Raw genomic sequence first — 19,250 nt, 5'->3', positions numbered from 1 at the left:
CCACAGACTGTAGCCTGCCAGGCTCCTCTGTCCGTGGGTTTTCCCAGACAAGAATACTGGAGTGGTTTGCCATTTCCTTCTCTAGGGGATCTTCCTGACCCAAGGATTGAACCTGTGTCTCCTGCATTGGCTCTTTACCACCAAGCCACCAGGGAAGCCCTCTTTCTATTTTAGGAAGATAAAATAGAGCCTGAGAACTAGTGCCACTCTGCCCCTCTTGGTTTGGTTACAGGCACCAATAATTTTTTGTTGGTGGTCTTTGTCACTTACCCATGACCAAAGACTCTAGACTGATGCTGTTATTGTTATCTTCCTCATTCATTGTTTCCCAAAAATTCTGCTCTCAGGGGTGGGTAGGAGATGGGGTGCCAAAGCCACCACTGTACAGGCTTGGGGACAGCAAAGAGGGTGGGAGGGACAGGGCTTCTTGGACCTCAGAGCCTTCAAAGGTCTAAGGCAGTTCTTCCAGAAACTCAGGTGGCTCAGTCTGCCTCTTCCTCACCAGGCAGGGCTGAGGTCACTGGGGAGAGGTCCAGCGCCAGGGAGCCAGGGATGAGTGACTTGTCTGAGAATGTCCTATGGTGACTTAGTCAAAACCGGTGAAGTTTGGCAGGGTCAATAGACATAGGGAGTTGCAGTCCAAGGTGGCGAAATAGGGGGCACCTGAACTCGGCTCTTCTGGGGACACACCAAATCTATGTTGACACATGGAGTAGTTCTCTCTGAAAGAAACCCAGAAACTAGTTGGGTGGCAACTACACATCAAGAAAAAGACCTACATTGGAAGGGTAGGTAATGATGAGACACATTCTTGCCACCTTGCCACACTCTGCCTCTTGCAGAGTGACATGTACTGGGAGGATGCTCATAACTCCCAATTTCTCCCTCTGAAGTGAAGGGGTTGGACCCAACATATAGTACCTCAACTTGTTTTTTTGGTTGAGTTTGTGGCATGAGAGATCTTAGTTCCCTGACCAGGTATTGAACCTGTGCCCACTGAAATGGAAATGCAGAGTCTTAACCACTGGACTGTCAGAGAAGTCTTTCTGGTGCCCCAACTTCCACCTGAGGGAAGAGACATCAAAACATGTAGCCCTGAAATCCTGAGGAGTTTTTGTCCCCAAGACCCATTAGACTATGGCCAGCAAACAGTTCTTAACTGGCTATCTCCCCATGGTTCTACTATCAAAATCCCAAAGGCATTTTTCACAGAAATAGAAAAAAAAAAATCCTAAAATTTGTATGGAACCACGAAAGGCCCCAAATGACCAAAGCAATCTTGAGAAAGATGAACAAAGCTGGAGGAATTACACTTGTGATTTCCAATTATATTACAAAGGTACAGTAATCAAAACAGTATGGTATTGGCACAAAACAGACACAAAGATCAATGGAACAGAATAATGAGCCCAGAAATAAGCTCGTGTAGATGGAGTCAATTAATTTAAAACAAAAGAGCCAAGGCCAAGAATATGCAATGAGGAAAGGATAGTCTTTTCAATAAATGGTATTGAGAAAACTGGACAGCCACATTCAAAAGAGTGAGAAAGGACCCATATCTTACACTCAAAATGGATTAAAGTCTTATGTGGATTATTACCTGAAACCATAAAACTCCTAGAAAAAGAACATAAAGAGTAAGCTCCTCGACATTAGTCTTGGCAACTTTTTGGATCTGACACCAAAGGAGAGGCAACAAAAGCAAAAATAGTCAAGCAGGACTACATCAAACTAAAAAGCTCCTGCACAGCAAATGAACAATCAACAAAGTGAAATGGCAACCTATGAAATGGGAGGAAAATATTTGCAAATCATATATCTGAGAAGGGGTTAATATCTAAAATATATAAAAAATTCAAACAACTTAATAGCAGAAAACCAAACAATCTGTTCTTAAAATGGCCAGAGGAACTCAATAGACATTTTCTCAAAGAACACATCCAAATGGTCAACAGGTACATGAAATATACTCAACATCACGAATCATCATGGAGATGCAAATCAACACCACGATGAGATATCACCACATACCTGTTAAGATATAGCTCATCAAAGAGGTGTTTGTGCCTGCTGAGTCACTTCAGTTGTGTCCAACTCTTTGCGACCCTATGGACTGTAGCCCACCCAGCTCCTCTGTCCATGGGATTCTCCAGGCAAGAATACTGGGGTGGGTTGCCATGCCCTCCTCCAGGAGATCTATACTTAGTCAATATCTTGGCTATTGTGAGTAATGTTGCAATAAACATGTGTGCAAATATCTCTTTGAAACCCTTTGGCTAAGTGACTGTCAATGTATGTCAATGGATGAATGGATAAAGAAGATGTGAGATATATATATATACATGAATATATTTGAATATATCAGTTCAGTTCAGTCGCTCAGTCGTGTTTGACTCTTTGTGACCCCATGGACTGCAGCACTCCAGGCTTCCCTGTCCATCACCAACTCCTAGAGCTTGCTCTAACTCATGTCCATTGAGTTGGTGATGCCATTCAATCATCTCATTCTCTGTCGTCCCCTTCTCCTCCTTCCTTCAATCTTTCCCAGCATCAGCGTCTTTTCAAATGAGTCAGTTCTTTGCACCAGGTGGCCAAAGTATTGGAGTTTCAGCTTCAGCATCAGTCCTTCCAATGAATAGTTAGGACTGATTTCCTTTACAATGGACTGGTTGAATCTGCTTGCAGTCCAAGGGACTCTCAAGAGTCTTCTCCAACACCACACTTCAAAAGCATCAACTCTTTGGTGCTCAGCTTTCTTTATAGCCCAATTCTCACATCCATACATGACTGGAAAAACCATAGCTTTGACTAGATGGACCTTTGTAGGCAAAGTAATGTCTCTGCTTTTTAATATGCTGTCTAGGTTGGTCATAGATTTTCTTCCAAAGAGCAAGTGTCTTTTAATTTCATGGCTGTAGTCATCATCTGCAGTGATTTTGGAGCCCAGAAAAATAAAGCCTGTCACTCTTTCCATTGTTTCCCCATCTATTTGCCGTGAAGTGATGAGACTGGATGCCATGATCTTAGTTTTTTGAATGTTGAGTTTTAAGCCAGCTTTTTCACTCTCCTTGTTCAGTTTCATTAAGAGGCTCTTTAGTTCCTCTTCACTTTATGCCATAAGAGTGGTGTCATTTGAATATATATATGAGTATTATTCAGCCATGAAGGAAATCTTAGCATTTTTGAAAACATGGATGAATCTTGAGTATGTTGTTGTTGTTTAGTTATTTACTAAGTCATGTCTGACTCTTGCAACTCCCCGGGCTGTAGCTTGCCAGGCTCCTCTGTCTATGGGATTCTCCAGGCAAGAATACTGGAGTGGCGTGCCATTTCCTTCTCCAGGGGATCTTCCCAACCCATAGATCAAAACTGACCCTTCTACATCTCCTGTTGCAGGTGGATTCTTTACAGCTGAGCCACCTGGGAATCCCCTTGAATGCATTATGTTAAGTGAAAAAGCCAGACAAAGATAAATACTACGTGATATAACTCATATGTGGAATTAAAAAAAATCAAACTCAAAAAAAACCAAAAAAAAAGTGGTTGTCAGGGACTAGGAGTGGGGGAAATAGGGAGAGGTTGATAAAAGGGTACACAGTTTCAGCTATAAGATGAATAAGGGGATTTCCCTGGTGGTCCAGTGGTTAGGACTCTGAGCTTCTACTGCTGGGGGTACAGGTTCAATCCCTGGTCAGGGTACTAAAATTCTGCAAGACATGTGGTGTGGCAAAAAACAAAATAAACAAGCAAACAAAATAAGGTCTAAGGATCTGAGATAAAACATGGTGAGGAGAGTTGGTAATACCACATTGTATAGTTGTGATTTGCTAAGAGACTGGAACTTAACTGGAACTTATCACCAAAAAAAAAAAAAAAAAAAAAACTCTGAGATGGTGGAAGTGATCCTTTTACAATGTATTAGAAGGTCTGAATTACCAAGCCCAACCAGACCAAGTGTTACTGAGGATATGGAGCCACTGGAACTCTCGTCCACTGGTGGTTTTGGGAATGTCAACAGGTGCGACACCTTCAGAAAACAGCTGGACTTAAAACAATAGTCACAACCTAAAAGTTGAGAGTTATATTTTATTTGGTGGAAATTTTTAGGACTTCAAGTCCAGGAACAGCATCTCAAGTAACCCTGAGAGAACTGCTCTGGGGAGGTGAGGGGAGGAGCCAGCTTATATAGAAGTTTTGCAACAAAGGGCAGGTAATGTTACTGTTACTTAAAAAAAAATCAGATATCCCAAGTTAAGGAATTTAGCACTTTTCTCTGTATGGGAAAATGCAAGAGTCTTGTTCCATTGCTCAGTTGTGTCCAGCCCTTTGTGACTCCATGGACTGCAGCATGCTAAGCTTCCCTGTCCTCACCATCTCCTGGAGCTTGCTTAAACTCAAGTCAGTGATGCCATCCAACCATCTCATCTTCTGCCGTCCCCTTCTCCTGCCTTCAATCTTTCCCAGCATTGGGGTTGCAAGAGTCTTGGCTCACTGAAATCATTCTTTTCATACGCATCGCAGCTATCTGGGCCAGTATCCTGTGTTTTTTCACATCTTGAGATCCCATAGGGCTCACCATAGGGAGGGGCTGCAGTCTGCTGACTGGTATTCTTTTCCTTCCTAAGTGCCCTTAGAGCTTACCAGCTCACATTGGAGGGCTGCAATCACTGACAACTGTGACATCCTTGTTTACTGATATGGCAAGAAATATTTCATTTCCCAACGGTTTACTAATAAGTTAAACATATACTTACCATGTGACCCAGTCATTCAATTTCTAAGTATTTACCAAAGAGAAACAACACTCATGTCCATAAAAGTCTTGGACGTGAATGCTCACAACATCTTTATTTGTAATCGCTAATGTAATACTAATGGTGATATTATAAAATGGAATACTAGGGGCTTCCTTGATGGTTCAGTAGTTAAGAACCTGCCTTGCAACACAAGGGACACGGGTTCAAAGCCTGGTGTGGGAAGATGGCACATGCCATGGAGCAACTAAGACTATGTGCCACAACTACTGAACCTGTGCTCTAGAGCCCGGAGGCCGCAACTACTGAAGCCTGTGTGCCTAGAGCCTGTGCTTTGCAACAAGAGAAGTCACTGCAATGAGAAGCGCATGCACCGCAACTAACGAAAGCCTGTGGGCAGCAATGAAGACCCAGCACAGCCAAAAATAAAATGAATCTTAAAAAAAAAAAAGGAACACTACTCAGTATTGTAATACAAAGGACTAAACTTCTGATACACACTGCAACAGGAATAAATCTCAGTTATGTTGAGTAAAAGAGCCAGATCAGAAAGAATACCTGCAGTATAACTTTGTATAGCAAACTGGGAGATAGTGAAGGACAAGGAAGCCTGGTGTGCTGCAGTCCTTGGGGTTGCAAAGAGTCGGACATGACTGAGTGGCTGAACAACAACAATAACAAAAGTAATTCTAGTGAATACATAAAAATTGGGAGAAGACAAACGTGCTTTTAATGACAGGAAAATCAGTTGCCTAGAGATGGGGAGCAGGAAAGTAAAAGGTTACCAGAGGCTGGAGGAAATCTCTTGGAGTGATAGATCTCTTCACCCTGCTGCTTGTGGAGATGGTGTCGTGGGTGTTCACATCTATCAGAACTGATCACATCGTACACTTTACACAATCGAGTTGATTGTATGTTAATGATACCTCAATACAACCATTAAAGAGAAGAGAAGCAACTAGACATGGGCTCCCTGAAGGGATGTGTGGTTTGTGGGGAAGAGAGTTGAGCCCCAGCCAGGAGTGGCCCTAAGGGCGGGGCTCAGGGGGTTGTCCTAGATGAAGTGGCACCCTGGAGCTCTCAGGACATGCAGACCCCAGGCTGCCGGCCCTGCCCTGTGACTTCTGCAAGTTCAGGTATACCAGGCCCACTCTGCAGGACACTGGGAAGATGGCCAGGCCCTCCCTGTCCTCCCAGAGCTCCCGGCAAGGACCCCCAGGGTGTCTGTGCTGTGACAAAAGGAGTGAGAAAGGTCTCTTGGAAGGTGGGGTCTCAGTGGAGGCCCAAGGAGGAGTGGAGGTGAGTGGGGAAGGGCAGGAGGGGGCCAAAGCACATGTGGGATGTTGGCCAGGGAGAGAAAGGCAGGAGCAGCCCAGCCCTGTGTCTCCTGGGGGCTGACCCCTCCCCAGGGACCCGCAGGGCCTTCCTCCATCGCGGGTGTGGGTCCCCGACTTCCACCTGGGCCAGGGTGAGCTTCCCAGCCCCAGGCCCTCTACTCCCTCCATGGCCCCCCTGCTGGTCTTGCTTCCCTCCCCCCACCACCCCAGCACAGGGCAAGGTCTCAGGAAGCCCGACTCTGCCCAGAAAGTGTTAACAAGTACGAGGTGTGATACACACTCCAGGGCGCCGGACCCCTGTCCCAGTGGAGGCCCCAACCTGCTCTTGGCACTGTGGGAGGGTATCCTTCAGCCAGGAATAAGAGGCCGATATGATCCTGTCCGGTGTTGAGAGACCTCCAATCCAGTGTTGCCAAGAGAGGCTGGGCACAGACATGGTGGCGCCATGCGCCAAAGTTGTCTGGGCTGCAGGAAGCTGCCCACCTGTGCAGCTTCCTCCTTGTCTTGGACAGTGGAAGAAACGAAGCTGCAAGGACCGCCTCTCTGCTGGCCTTTCCTGCCTTCTTGCAGCTAGAGCTGCTTTGGGGAGGTGAAACCCCACATCCAGTCCTGCTTGACCAATGAAGCTGAGCTCAACGCCCCTTCCTGATCTCGGGCGAGGCAGCAGTGAGCAGTGATGTGAAATGAGATCTTAATTTTCTGCCCAGGAATTGAGCCTGGGTAACCTGGAAGAAAACCAGGAATCCTAGCCACCAGACCAACAAGGGCTAGAGGCTATTTTTCCCTGGATCTTTGCCCTCAGTAAAAATGCATTTGTCGCAGAGGCGGAAGCTGTAAATGCAGGTACAACACAGCACAACAACAAGTGGGAGAGCGCATAGAGAAACGGTTGGTTTTTTATAGTTAAGACAGAAGCAAAGTAGAGATGCACACGGGGAGAGAAAGGGTGTGGGCATCCCACCTTGTGAGGAGGAGCATAGTAAAGAGGAGGTTAAGTCATTTATATAAGGCAGTTCTTTCGGGTCTCTGTCTTCCTTCAGGCCAACTATCTGGTTCCTTTATCCACACCTGACCTACCCTGAGACCCTCTCCTGGGTACACACGCACCCCTCAGTCAAGATGGATCTCAAAGTGAAGGCTTCTGGGAGAAGCAAGACTCATTAGGGCTTGGCGTTATCTCTTGACTTTTGACCCACAAGGAGCCTTTCTGTGCATCTGTAGTGTCTCCCTTATCCCAAAAGAGGGAGAAGCAGAGATCCCTTAATCTTTTACTCAAACAGGATTTTGCCCTTCTTTGTCCTTGCCATGACTATTACCCTGACTATTGCCTTGACTGTTACCTCAAGGTGTTTACAAGAAGTAAACAATGACTATTTATCCTGTTTCTGTTGTTACTTTCATTTCGGAGGGCAAACAGGAGGCTGATTGTACATGCCTTAACTGGAGCCCACATATCTTGCCTCAGAAAATGCTACACCCTTATAGCAGAAAGCAAAGAGGAACTAAAGAGCCTCTTTATGGAAGTGAAAGAAAAGAGTGAAAAAGCTGGCTTAAAACTCAACATTCAAAAAACGAAGATCATGGCATCAGGTCCCATCACTTCATGGCAAATAGATAGAGGAAACAATGGAAACAGTGACAGACTTTATTTTCTTGGGCTCCAAAATCACTGCAGATGGTGACTGCAGCCAAGAGGTGCTTGCTCCTGGAAGAAAAGCTATGACCAACCTAGACAGCATATTAAAAAGCAGAGACATTGCCAACAAAGGTCCATCTAGTCAAAGCTATGATTTTTCCAGTAGTCATGTATGGATGGACCGTAAAGAAAGCTGAGCGTCGAGGAATTGGTATTTTTGAAGTGTGGTGTTGGAGAAGACTCTTGAGAGTCCCTTGGACAGCAAGGAGATCCAACCAGTCAATCCTGAAGGAAATCAGTCCTGAATGTTCATTGGAAGGATTGATGCTGAAGTTGAAACTCCAATATTTTGGCCACCTGATGTGAAGAACTGACTCTCTGGAAAATCTCCTGATGCTGGGAAAGATTGAAGGCAGGAGGAGAAGGGGACAACAGAGGGTGAGATGGTTGGATGGCATCACCGACTCAATGGACATGAGCTTAAGCAAGCTCTGGGAGTTGGTGATGGACAGGGAAGCCTGGCGTGCTGCAGTCCATGGGGTTGGAAAGAGTCAGATGTGACTAAGCAAGTGAACTGAATTGATAAGTATCCAGCCTGAAATCTACTTCTTTGTGCCCCAGGAAATGTAAACAGGGGGCCACTTGTAAATGTTTAATCTGGAGCCCTATATCATTCATATCTCCTACATCGTTCCCACTGTATACTCCATGGACAGGTATCTCTCTAAACAGCCTCAGGCTCTCTGTGGGAGAGGAAGGCCTCTGGCCGTGGAAGGCTGAGCTGGTCCACTTCTGGAGAAGACACAGGCCTTCATACTCAGGAGTACCCCACTTCTGAGTGGCACCTCTTTTCCCATTCTCCTCCTCCCAACCCCTGACCTGCTTCCCCAACAATATAGGGAGGGGAGACGCTGAGACAATCATTTCTTTGACAGGGAGCTTCCTCTCTGGAATTTGTGGCCCAAGCCATTTTGGCTCAGTCATGCGGGGACCACAGTTCTGAATTGGTTTGGTCTTGGTTTGAGGCTGACGTTAGACCCAGGATACTATTTCCATTCCCAGAATTTAAGGAGCCAGAGGCACCTGGGGACAGAGAGGGACAGATGGTTGGTCCCCTTCTTGCTGCTTAGACCTTCTCATCACTGGATGGAGTCCCTGGTGCCCTTCCACTCTCTCAGATTGTTGTCTGTCTGGAGCAGGCACTGGGAGATTGGTCGGAGCCCCGGAAAGATGAGACAGGAGGGCTGGGAGGAAGCAGGCCGGTGAGGGGTGGGGTGAAGGGCAGGAGTGGATAAAACCATTTTCAGAGCCAGGGCCCCCCCCACCCCATGATTCTGGACAATTGGACCCAGGATCTTTCCTTAACATGAGCAGCCTTAAAAAATATCCACAACCTAAAAATTGAAAGTTTTGTTTTATTCGGTGAGAATATTTAGGACTTCAAAACTGGAGGCAGCATCTCAAGTAACGTTGAGAGAACTGCTCCGAGGAGGCAAGGAGGGGATCCCGGTTATATAGAAGGTTTGTAACAAAGAGCAGGGAGTGGGAACATCAAAAGATGATTGTTAATTGAAGAAAATCAGATAGCCCAAGTTAAGGAGTTTAGTGCTTTTCTGTGTATGGGAAGATGCAGGAGTCTGGGCTCACTGAAATCATTCCTTTGATATGCACCTCAGCTCTCTGGGGCCAGTGTTCTGTGTTTTCACATCCTGAGTTTCCTCAGGGCTCACCATAGGGAGTGATTGTAGTTTGATGGCAGTTGGGTGGCAGGTCTTCTTTTCTTTCCTGAGTTTCCTCAGGGCTCACTGGTTCACACTGGAGGGCTGCAATCACTGGTGGCTGTGACGTCCTTGTTTGCTGATATGGCAGGAAATACTCCATGTCTCACATGGGAGGGTCACTGCATGTGTGGGGGAGCCACTAATTACAGATGTTTGATTATGGATGTTGGAGAACCAACAAAGGAGAAAAGAAAAGTCGGTCCTGGACCTGATGCTATAACAGCAGAAGGTGACCAGCGCAGGTGTGAGGGGGGTGAGGGGGGGTTGCTGAGCCTGGAGCCCCAGCCCTGGGAGGTCCACTCCAGGACACAGAGAGGGCAAGGCCAGAGCCATTCAGGGTGGCGAGGGGCACGGCGGGTAGAAATAGCCGTGAGGGCATTTTCTGTCTGCCTGACCCACCCTAGGCACCAGTTGGGTGCCTTTCCTTCTGGTAGAAAACTTTTTTGTTAGCCACAGAGCCATGCAGGGAAAAGGAGGTGGTGTATTTTATTCCTGGGCCAGACTGAGTTTCTGTGAACACATTATTTAACTACAACTATGACCTTGGACTTTTGGGTTCAGTTTGCTTGACCTGCTGCTGCTCCTGCCTTATGGTGACCTCAGAATCCTTGTGGAAACCCTGACCCTCACGATGGAGGCTGTGGAGGGAGTCTAGTCCCCACAAGACCTCGAGGTCGGCCTGCAGTGACCCCCTGGTCCCACCTTAACTCCTTTTGCTGATTCCCCATGGCTTCCCCATGTGGCTCAGCTGGTAAAGAGTCCTCCTGCAGTGCGGGAGACCTGGGTTCAATCCCTGGGTTGGGAGGATCCCCTGGAGAAGGGAAAGGCTACCCACTCCAGTAATCTGGCCTGGAAAATTCCATGAACACAGTCCATGGGATCGCAAAGAGTCTGACACGACTGAACAACTTTCACTTTCATACCTGGCCTCATGGGTCCCGCTCTTGTCCACTCCTAATCTTGTGTTTGTCACAGAGGGTGTGTTAGTCGCTCAGTCGTGTCCAACTCTTTGTGACCCCATGGACTGTATAGCCCACCAGGCTCCTCTGTCCATGGGATTCTTCAGGCAAGAATACTGGAGTGGGTAGCCATTCCCTTTTCCAGGGGATCTTCCCAACCCAGGAATCAAACATGGGTCTCCTAAATTGCAGGCAAATTATTTACTGTCTGAGCTACCAGGGAAGCCCACAGAGGGGGCCCTCACCATTTTGCAAAAACCATACAGGTGGAAAGTTGTTCTCTCAAGAATTCAAGGGCGTGTGGTTTGGAACTTCATAAGGCAGTGTTTGTTGCTGAAGAATCACCAGGGACCCAACCAGGTGATATTTCCTTGAAGGGACCCAAGGCCGAGGTGCAGAGCCGCAACATCAGACCACACTTCCTGAGGGCTGGGTGGGGAGCACGTACGTGTGTTGGTGGGTGGGTGGGAGGGAGGGCGTATGCACAAGAAAAAATTCAGAAGTTGAGTTAGAGACGCTTTTCCCCAGCTGCTAAAAGAAGATGGGTTTGGAAGGAAGTTTGGGAGTGATGTGGCCAGCAGAGCCCGACGGCAACCCACATCTAAGTGGGTGGGTCACTGTTTAGTTGCTAGAAAGTGACACTCTCCTGGAGAGGGAAATGTCCACTCACTCCAGTACTCTTGCCTGGAAAATCCCATGGACGAGGAGCCTGGTGGGCTACAGTCCATGGGGTCGCGAAAGACTGGAACACGGCTGAGCGACTGAGCACGCACACGCACACACGAAAGTGACACCCAACCTGAAGAATCATTACCCAACAATCAACAAGACAGGGATTTCTTGGTGACTTGTTGGCCCAGGTAAGCAGAAAAGGTCAAGGTGTTGCTGGAGACACCTGCAAGCAGACTCTGCCCAGGGGTCACGCCTCTGTCTCCTCCTCAGTGGCATCTCTTTCTCTGCTCTTGCAGAAGCGGACTCAGCCTGGGCAGCCAGCACTTTAGCTTCGCCATCCAGAGGGAGAGGGGCCCTGGGGCCTGACCCGTGAGGCTCCAGCCCACCTCCTGCCCTGCATGACTTCAGAGGGCAGGGGCAAGGCAGAGAGTGGGATTTCCCTTTGGACCGTGTGGTTGCCGGTAGGGAAGCAGATGCCCCCCTACTTGGAGGGAAGTCTGCTCAGGCATCCCATGTGCTGTGCTGCGCTTAGTTGCTCAGTCCTGTCTGACTCTCTGTGACCCCACAGACTGTAGCCTGCCAGGCTCCTCTGTCCCTGGAATTCTCCAGGCAAGGACACTGGAGTGGATTGCCATGCCTTCCTCCAGGGGATCTTCCCGACCTAGGGAATTGAACCCAGGTCTCCTGCATTGCAGGCGAATTCTTTACCATCTGAGCCCCCAGAGAAGCCCGAGTGTACTGGAGTGGGTAGTCTATCCTTCCTCCAGTGAATCTTCCTGACCCAGAAATTGAACTGGGATCTCCTGCATTGCAGGCGGATTCTTTACCAGCTGAGCTACTATGGTAGTATCCCAATTTCTGATCGTCAAGAAATCCCAGGCACAGGTGGGACGGCCCTCAGATGTTACGGCAGAGTGTCACAACGTCCATGTCCGGATGTTGGGTGACGCTGCCCTACCCCCCAGCTTTGGTGGTGCCTCTGCAGCCTGTGGGTCAAGACTCTCCCTCGCTGGCTGCTCTCCTGCACCCTTCTTAGTGCTAAATCCTCCTTGAAGTCATTGTAATGGAAGTGCAACTCCCTCCATTCTTCCCCTCTCTTTGTAGTCACCAGGACAACGGTCCAGTTGCCAAGGTGCAGGTGCCCAGGTTGCTCAAGGGAGGATCTGGGCTGGCCCGGCCCGGATCCCTTTCTGATGATGGGGGACTTGTTCTCCTTGGTGTTCCAAGGTGGTCCAGTGAGAGCCAGGTTCCCACCTCCCTCCCTATTTCCATGAGTCCCCCCTCAGGGTCCCTGAAACCTCAGAAATCCTTCCTTTTGCCTGACTTTTGTGTTTTTCCACTTTTCCCTCCTCCCTCCACTCCACACCCTCCAGTTCAGTTCAGTTCAGTCGCTCAGTTGTGTCCAACTCTTTGCGACCCCATGGACTGCAGCACGCCAGGCCTCCCTATCCATCACCAACTCCCAGAGTTTACTCAAACTTAATGTCCATTAAGTCGGTGATGCCATCCAACCATCTCATCCTCTGTCGTCCTCTTCTCCCGCCTTCAATCTTTCCCAGCATCAGGGTCTTTTCCATGCTCTCAGTGGAGGGCAAGTCCTGGTCACCAACTCCCTGCCCGGGAGCCCATGCCCAACACTCCCCCAGCCTCTGGGCCCCTCTGCCCAGGGGTCTTGTCTGTGGGACTGTGGGCTCAGAAACTGGGTCCCCTTGGAAGACGGTCCAGCTGGGAGGCTCACACGAGGCTATAAATCGATCCTTAAGCCCTGGGGCCAGGGGCTCCCAGGAGGCTCCAAGCCCCTAATCACGCTGCTTCCTAGGTGAGGCCCTGGAAGACTGGCCTTCATCCCGGGGCTCGTGTCTCCCCAGCTCATGTCCTGGCCACGTTTGCTCCTGCTCTTCTTGTCTTTGGCTCAGACAACTTAACCAGGCTCTATACCTGCCTTCTCCTTGTGCAACCAGGTCTCTAGGACACCCAGACTCTTCCTCTCTGGACTTACAAGTCACTGAGACCCTCTGCCTGGCTTCTCTCTTGAAGATGCTGTTGCCTGAGGTCAAGCCTGGCCTGAGTGCTGCTGGCGTGAGCAGGGCGTCCACACTCCACATTTATCTGCTCTTGACCCTGTCAGTGTCCCCACCTGTGCACTGAAGAACTAGATCAAAAAGTCCTAGGAGTGTAGCTAGGGAAGCCCTCCTGGCTCCCTGGGAGGGTGACCTGCCACAATGATGGGTGGGCAGGAGCAGAGTCACACCCTTGGGCACACACGGTGGGTGTGTTTCTAGGTGGCACAGAGATTGCTGAAGGGCAAGCAGCAACAGTGTGCCAAGAGGGAGGTGTCCAAGGACACCCGGGGTCACCGGACATCACCCTCAGTTAGCGCATGACTCAGGCGGAAGGCTCCGGCAGGGCGAAGGCCTGGTCGTGAAGTGATGTAGCTGTCACCTGTCCGCTTCACTTGCCACCTTTAGGGTGTGCCATGCCAGGGGACACACACTGCCCTGCTCCTTCCACCTTGCCCCTGATCCACCCAACCTTCTGCCTCAGGCTGCAGTGGGGGTGGGGAGGGCAGGGTGCCCTGGTTTGTGAAGTGAAAGTGAAAGTGTTAGTTGCTCAGTCACATCCAACTCTTTTGTGCCAGGCTCCACTGTCCATGGAATTTTCCAGGCAAGAATACTGGAGTGGGTAGCCATTTCCTTCTCTGGGGGATCTTCCCAGCCCACGACTGAACCCTGGTCTTCTGCATTGCAGGCAAATCCTTTACCATCTGAGCTGTGAGGGAAGCCCTATCTTCCTCTCTACGGATGATAATACAACATGGTGTAAGTACCCCCCAGGATGCAGACATTGGAAAACGGTAAAATTAGGAAGGGATGAGTTTTGAGCATTTATTACTTTTATTTCTAATAGAAATTATTTAATTTTTTTCTCCTGGCAATTTTGATCCAGCTTGTGCTTCATCCAGCCCGGCATTTCCCATGATGTACTCTGCATAGAAGTTAAATAAGCAGGGTGACAATATACAGCCTTGACGTACTCCTTTTCCTATTTGGAACCAATCTGTTGTTCCATGTCCAGTTCTAACTTGCTTCTTGACCTGCATACAGATTTCTCAGGAGGCAGGTCAGATAGTCTGGTATTCCCATCTCTTGAAGAATTTTCCACAGTTTGCTGTGATCCACACAGTCAAAGGCTTTGGCGTAGTCAATAAAGCAGAAGTAGATGTTTTTCTGAAACTCTCTTGCTTTTTCGATGATCCAACGGATGTTGACAATTTGATCTCTGGTTCCTCTGCCTTTTCTAAAACCAGCTTGACCATCTGGAAGTTCTCGGCTCACATACTGTTAAAGCCTGCCTTGGAGAATTTTGAGCATTACTTTACTAGCGTGTGAGATGAGTGCAATTGTGCGGTAGTTTGAACATTCTTTGGCACTGCCTTTCTTCGGGGAAAAAACTGTGGCCACTGCTGAGTTTTCCAAATTTGCTGGCATATTGAGTGCAGCACTTTCACAGCATCATCTTTTAGGATTTGAAATAGCTCAACTGGAATTCCATCACCTCCACTAGCTTTGTTCATAGTGATGCTTCCTAAGGCCCACTTGACTTCGCATTCCAGGATGTCTGGCTCTAGGTGAGCAATCCCGCCATCGTGGTTATATGCATCATTAAGATCTTTTTTGCATAGTTCTTCTGTGTATTCTTGCCACCTCTTCTTAATATCTTCTGCTTCTGTTAGGTCCATACCATTTCTGTCCTTTATTGAGCCCATCTTTGCATGAAATGTTCCCTTGGTATCTCTAATTTTCTTGAAGAGATTTCTAGTCTTTCCTATTCTAATGTTTTCCTCTGTTTCTTTGCATTGATCACTGAGGAAGGCTTTCTTATCTCTCTTTGCTATTCTTTGGAATTCTGTATTCAGATGGTTCTATCTTTCCTTTTCTCCTTTGCCTTTAGCTTCTCTTCTTTTCACAGCCATTTGTAAGGCCTCCTCAGACAACCATTTTGCCTTTTTGCATTTCTTTTTCCTGTACAACAACACGAACCTCTGTCCTGAGTTCTTCAGGCACTCTATCAGATCTAATCCCTTGAATCTATTTGTCACTTCTACTGTATAATCATAAGGGATGTGCTGGAATCAATGTTGCTGGGAGAAATATCAGTAACCTCAGATATGCAGATAACACCACCCTTATGGCAGAAAGCAAAGAGGAACTGAGAACCTCTTGATGAAAATGAAAGAGGAGAGTGAAAAAACTGGCTTAAAATTCAGCATTCAAAAAATGAAGATCATGGCATCCAGACCCATCACTTCATGGCAAATAGATGGGAAAACAATAGAAACAGTGGCAGACTTTATTTTCTTGGGCTCCAAAATCACTGCGAATGGTGACGGCAGCCATGAAATTAAAAGACATTTGCTCCTTGGAAGAAAATCTATGACCAACCTAGACAACATATTAAAAAGCATAGACATTACTTTGCCTAGAAAGGTCTGTCTAATCAAAGCTATGGTTTTTCCAGTAGTCATGTATGGATGTAAGAGACCATAAAGAAAGCTGAGCGCCAAAGAATTAATACTTTTGAACTGTGGTGTTGGAGAAGACTCTTGAGAGTCCCTTGGACTGCAAGGAGATCCAACCAGTCCATCCTAAAGGAGATCAGTCCTGGATGTTCACTGGCAGGACTGATGCTGAAGTTGAAGCTCCAATACTTTGGCCACCTGATGTGAAGAACTGACTCACTGGAAAATCCCGATGCTGGGAAAGATTGAAGGCAGGAGGAGATGGGGACGACAGAGGATGAGATGGTTGGATGGCATCACCGACTCAATGGATATGAGTTTGAGTAAGCTCCGGGAGATGGTGCTGGGCAGGGAAGCCTGGTGTGCTGCAGTCCTTGGGGTTACAAAGAGTCGGACATGACTGAGCGACTGAACTAAACTGACTGATTCAATTTTTAAAATGATTTTTTTTGATGTGGACCAGTTTTAAAGTCTTTTTTGACTTTGTTACAATATTGCTTCTGTTTTGTTTTTTGCCCTTGAGGCATGTGGGATCTTAGCTTCCTGACCAGGGATCAAGCCTGCACCTCCTGCATTGGAAGGCGAAGTCTTGACCACTAGAATGCCAGGGAAATCCCTAATTTTAAGTGTGTAAAAGTTGAGCTTTGGAAACTGCTGTCTTCAACACCAGTTCATGGAACTCCTGAAAATGTAGAGAGCAGGTACAAGCTGACTCCAGAATACCACTGTCTCCCACCCAGGTGGACCTGGCTCAGGGCCTGGTGGACACCCTGCTCCCAGCGACTTAAGTCCACTGCTCGGTGGCCTTGGCTCCAGTTGCCCCTCTGAGAGCTCATGATGGCAATCACCTTGTCCTTCTCCAGCCAACCCCCCCGACCTCAATGCCTCTAGCATCCAACTGGTCACCTCAGTTCTTCCCGGGCCAGGCTGACCTCTGGCACAGGACTGCTCTCTGGAATGTGTCCTCAGGCAGCCCCACCCTCCTCTGGCTCTGACCACGGTGACCACCCTCCATGCACTGCTTTCCTCCCCCGGTTCTAGAGCACGTGTTCCCAGGCGGCCTCCTCCCCGGAGACTGTCTCCTGCACCAGGCCCTCTTCCTTCTCTCACCCCTGGTTCTGCCCTAGGTTTCTTATTTCTCCAGTCCTCTCCTCTGAGATTCTATCCACTCTTAGGCTTCAACTGACACCTTAAATTAACAACTCTGGGTAGGTCTCTCTAGACCTGACTTTATCCAAATTATACAACCTCCTTCTGGAAATCTGCCCACGGCTTCAATCTGGCACTGTTGCCCTGCCCTGAACCCTGGCTATCCGCAGAGTCCAGGGATTCTTCCTAGAAGATGGATGGCAACTTGCCGGCTAGTGGAACTTTGTTGACAGCTTCAAGTTTAACAGAGCTCCTCTAGGATGTTGCAGCAGCATCTGCTCTGTGTGGCTAAGGGAGGCCACGGGGTCCTTGAACTGATCCCAGCCCCCTCACCAGTGCATGGCCCAGTGCAGCCTGCAGCTTGGAGGTAAGAGTAAGTTCCCAACAGGACTTCCCCAAGGGCCTTGTAACACAGTCTCCCCCGCCTCCTGGGACTCTCCACACCCAAGAGAGCCGTGCACCTCCCCTGGACTGTCTCCATTGCACTTTCCTTTCACCAGGGTTCCAGCTAACCGATGTTAATTTAACATAATCACAACCTCCCACAACCCAACGCAGAACAGCCTCCCGGGATACGATGAACTGAATTAAAATGGAGAGGTTACGCCCTGGTGGAAAATCCATCTGGGAAGATTCGATTCTGAGATGTGTAAGTTCTGAACACCCTCTCTGTGGCAGATTGTTGCAGTCCTGTCGGCTTTGTCTTTGTTTCCTTTTAGTCCCTCTGCGGAGACTAGGCCTTGGCCATGAAACCTACACTGGCCAATAGGAGAGCAGCAAATGTGATGCAGGTAGAGATCTGAACAGCATGCGGGCTTGATCTTTCTCATTGCAGATGTCCTGAGAGCACCAGGTGAACGAGCCTGAGCTAATTTGCCAGAGGGTGAACCCAGGATCCAGCCCACAGCCAACTGCCAGACCTGAGTGAGGCCTTCAACTGCCCTCTGATCACAGATGTGCACCTAGGTCCAGTTGAGCCCGAGAGAACTGTCCATCTGGGCCCAGCCCCATCACTGATCCATATAACTGTGCCACTCACAAATTTTTAAAATATTTATTTATTTGGCTGCACCAGGTCTTAGATCTTCATTGTGGCATGCAGGATCTTTAGCTGCCACATGTGGACTTAATTGCCATATGTGGGATCTAGTTCCTTGACCAAGGGTTGAACCTGAGCATTGAGAGCTTGGAGTCTTAGCCACTGCACCACCAGTGTGTCGCTTTAGTCATGTCCGACTCTTTGCAACATTATGGACTGTAGCCCATCAGGCTCCTCTGTCCATGGGATTCTCCAGAGAAGAATACTGGAGTGGGTTGCCATGCCCTCCTCCAGGGGATCTTCCCTACCCAGGAATTGAACCTGCATCTCTTATGTCTCCTGCATTGGCAGGCGGGGTCTTTACCATTCGTGCCAGCTGGGAAGCCCAGGGCAGTCCCATAAATTGTTGTTTTAAGCCATTAAGTTTTTGAGGTAGCTTTTTCGTGCAAAGGTGAACTGCATTGCTCCTTAGGACAACTAGTCTCTGGAGAGCTGAAGATGGTCAGACAGGCAGGCCCAGTGCCTCGGCCACAAGGTTATGCCATGAGCACACTGGGAAGCCCTGGAGGATCCCCTCAACCCCAGATCCCAGGTGAGGCCAGTGCGGCTTCACCTTGCACAGAAAATGGAAGGAGTGCCCTGAAACTCAATAACGTTTTCATGCAGTTCAGCAAACTCATGGGCTAGCTGCCAATTTTTGTAAATAAAGCTTTATTGGAATCGGTGCTGGATCAAGGTTCTGCAAGTAGGGTAGGGTCACAGAAGCACAGGCTCAGATCCTGTTCATATTAAAAGTTTGAGATTTTGTCATGGATTTTTTGTGTTAATCTTATTTATTTGTGCTTTTTTTTTTTTTTTTAAAAGCTCCTTTGATTTGGGCCAAGCCCTTTCCAACCTACTGCGTGAGCCCTTGTATCTGACTGGATCTCAAATCTCTACCTGATTATTATATTCCCACCAAGGGTCATCATTTAGGCTGTTGCTGGACATTTATATCCTTTTGTGAATGAAGATCAAGTCCTACTCAGGAGAAATCAGAGGGCCAGGTAACCAGAGAGCTGGGGTCAGCTTCCAGGGCAGAAGGGTTCTTCCTAAAGGTCCCCATTTCTTCAAAGTTCCACAGACTCCTCTCCGTGACCTCCCTGGGTAAGTGTCATGGGCAAAGCCTAGGTGCTGTAGGATTTGGCCTCCAGATGACCTGTGAAAACGTTTCGGTTTATTTGCGTATTTGATTCCCGCCCCTCCCCCACCTTAGACCGTGGTTGTATCTGGCTCCCGTTAGGCCTACACATAGCTGGAGTATTTATGCTAGTTGGTATTTTCTAAAGTCTCTTTTGCACCATCAGCTCTGGGAAGCGGAAGAGTGTGTCTGCAAGAGGGCTCTCCCCGAGGCCATATTTACTC

At 48.3% G+C, this 19,250-nt stretch overlaps 1 long non-coding RNA gene across 2 annotated transcripts in view; it reads left to right on the top strand.

Annotated features, from left to right (window-relative positions):
- Window positions 1-18,660, top strand: part of LOC145543590 (uncharacterized) — a 38,694-nt gene extending 20,034 nt beyond the window's left edge. Inside the window, exons 3-6 of one of the 2 annotated variants that reach the window (XR_014080889.1) lie at window positions 13,888-13,958; window positions 15,658-17,174; window positions 17,308-17,456; window positions 17,643-18,660. This is a non-coding gene — a long non-coding RNA (uncharacterized LOC145543590). The remainder of the gene's footprint in view (window positions 1-13,887; window positions 13,959-15,657; window positions 17,175-17,307; window positions 17,457-17,642) is intronic. The other variant, XR_014080888.1, reaches the window with a different exon arrangement.
- Window positions 18,661-19,250: the final 590 nt, after the last annotated feature.

The sequence above is a fragment of the Giraffa tippelskirchi genome, chromosome 3 (genome assembly GCF_054371585.1).
Source record: "Giraffa tippelskirchi isolate mGirTip1 chromosome 3, T2T-mGirTip1v1.2.pri, whole genome shotgun sequence".
Lineage (NCBI taxonomy): Eukaryota > Metazoa > Chordata > Mammalia > Artiodactyla > Giraffidae > Giraffa > Giraffa tippelskirchi.
Note: the sequence above shows the minus strand (reverse complement) of the source record. Positions and strands in the feature narration are given on the sequence as shown.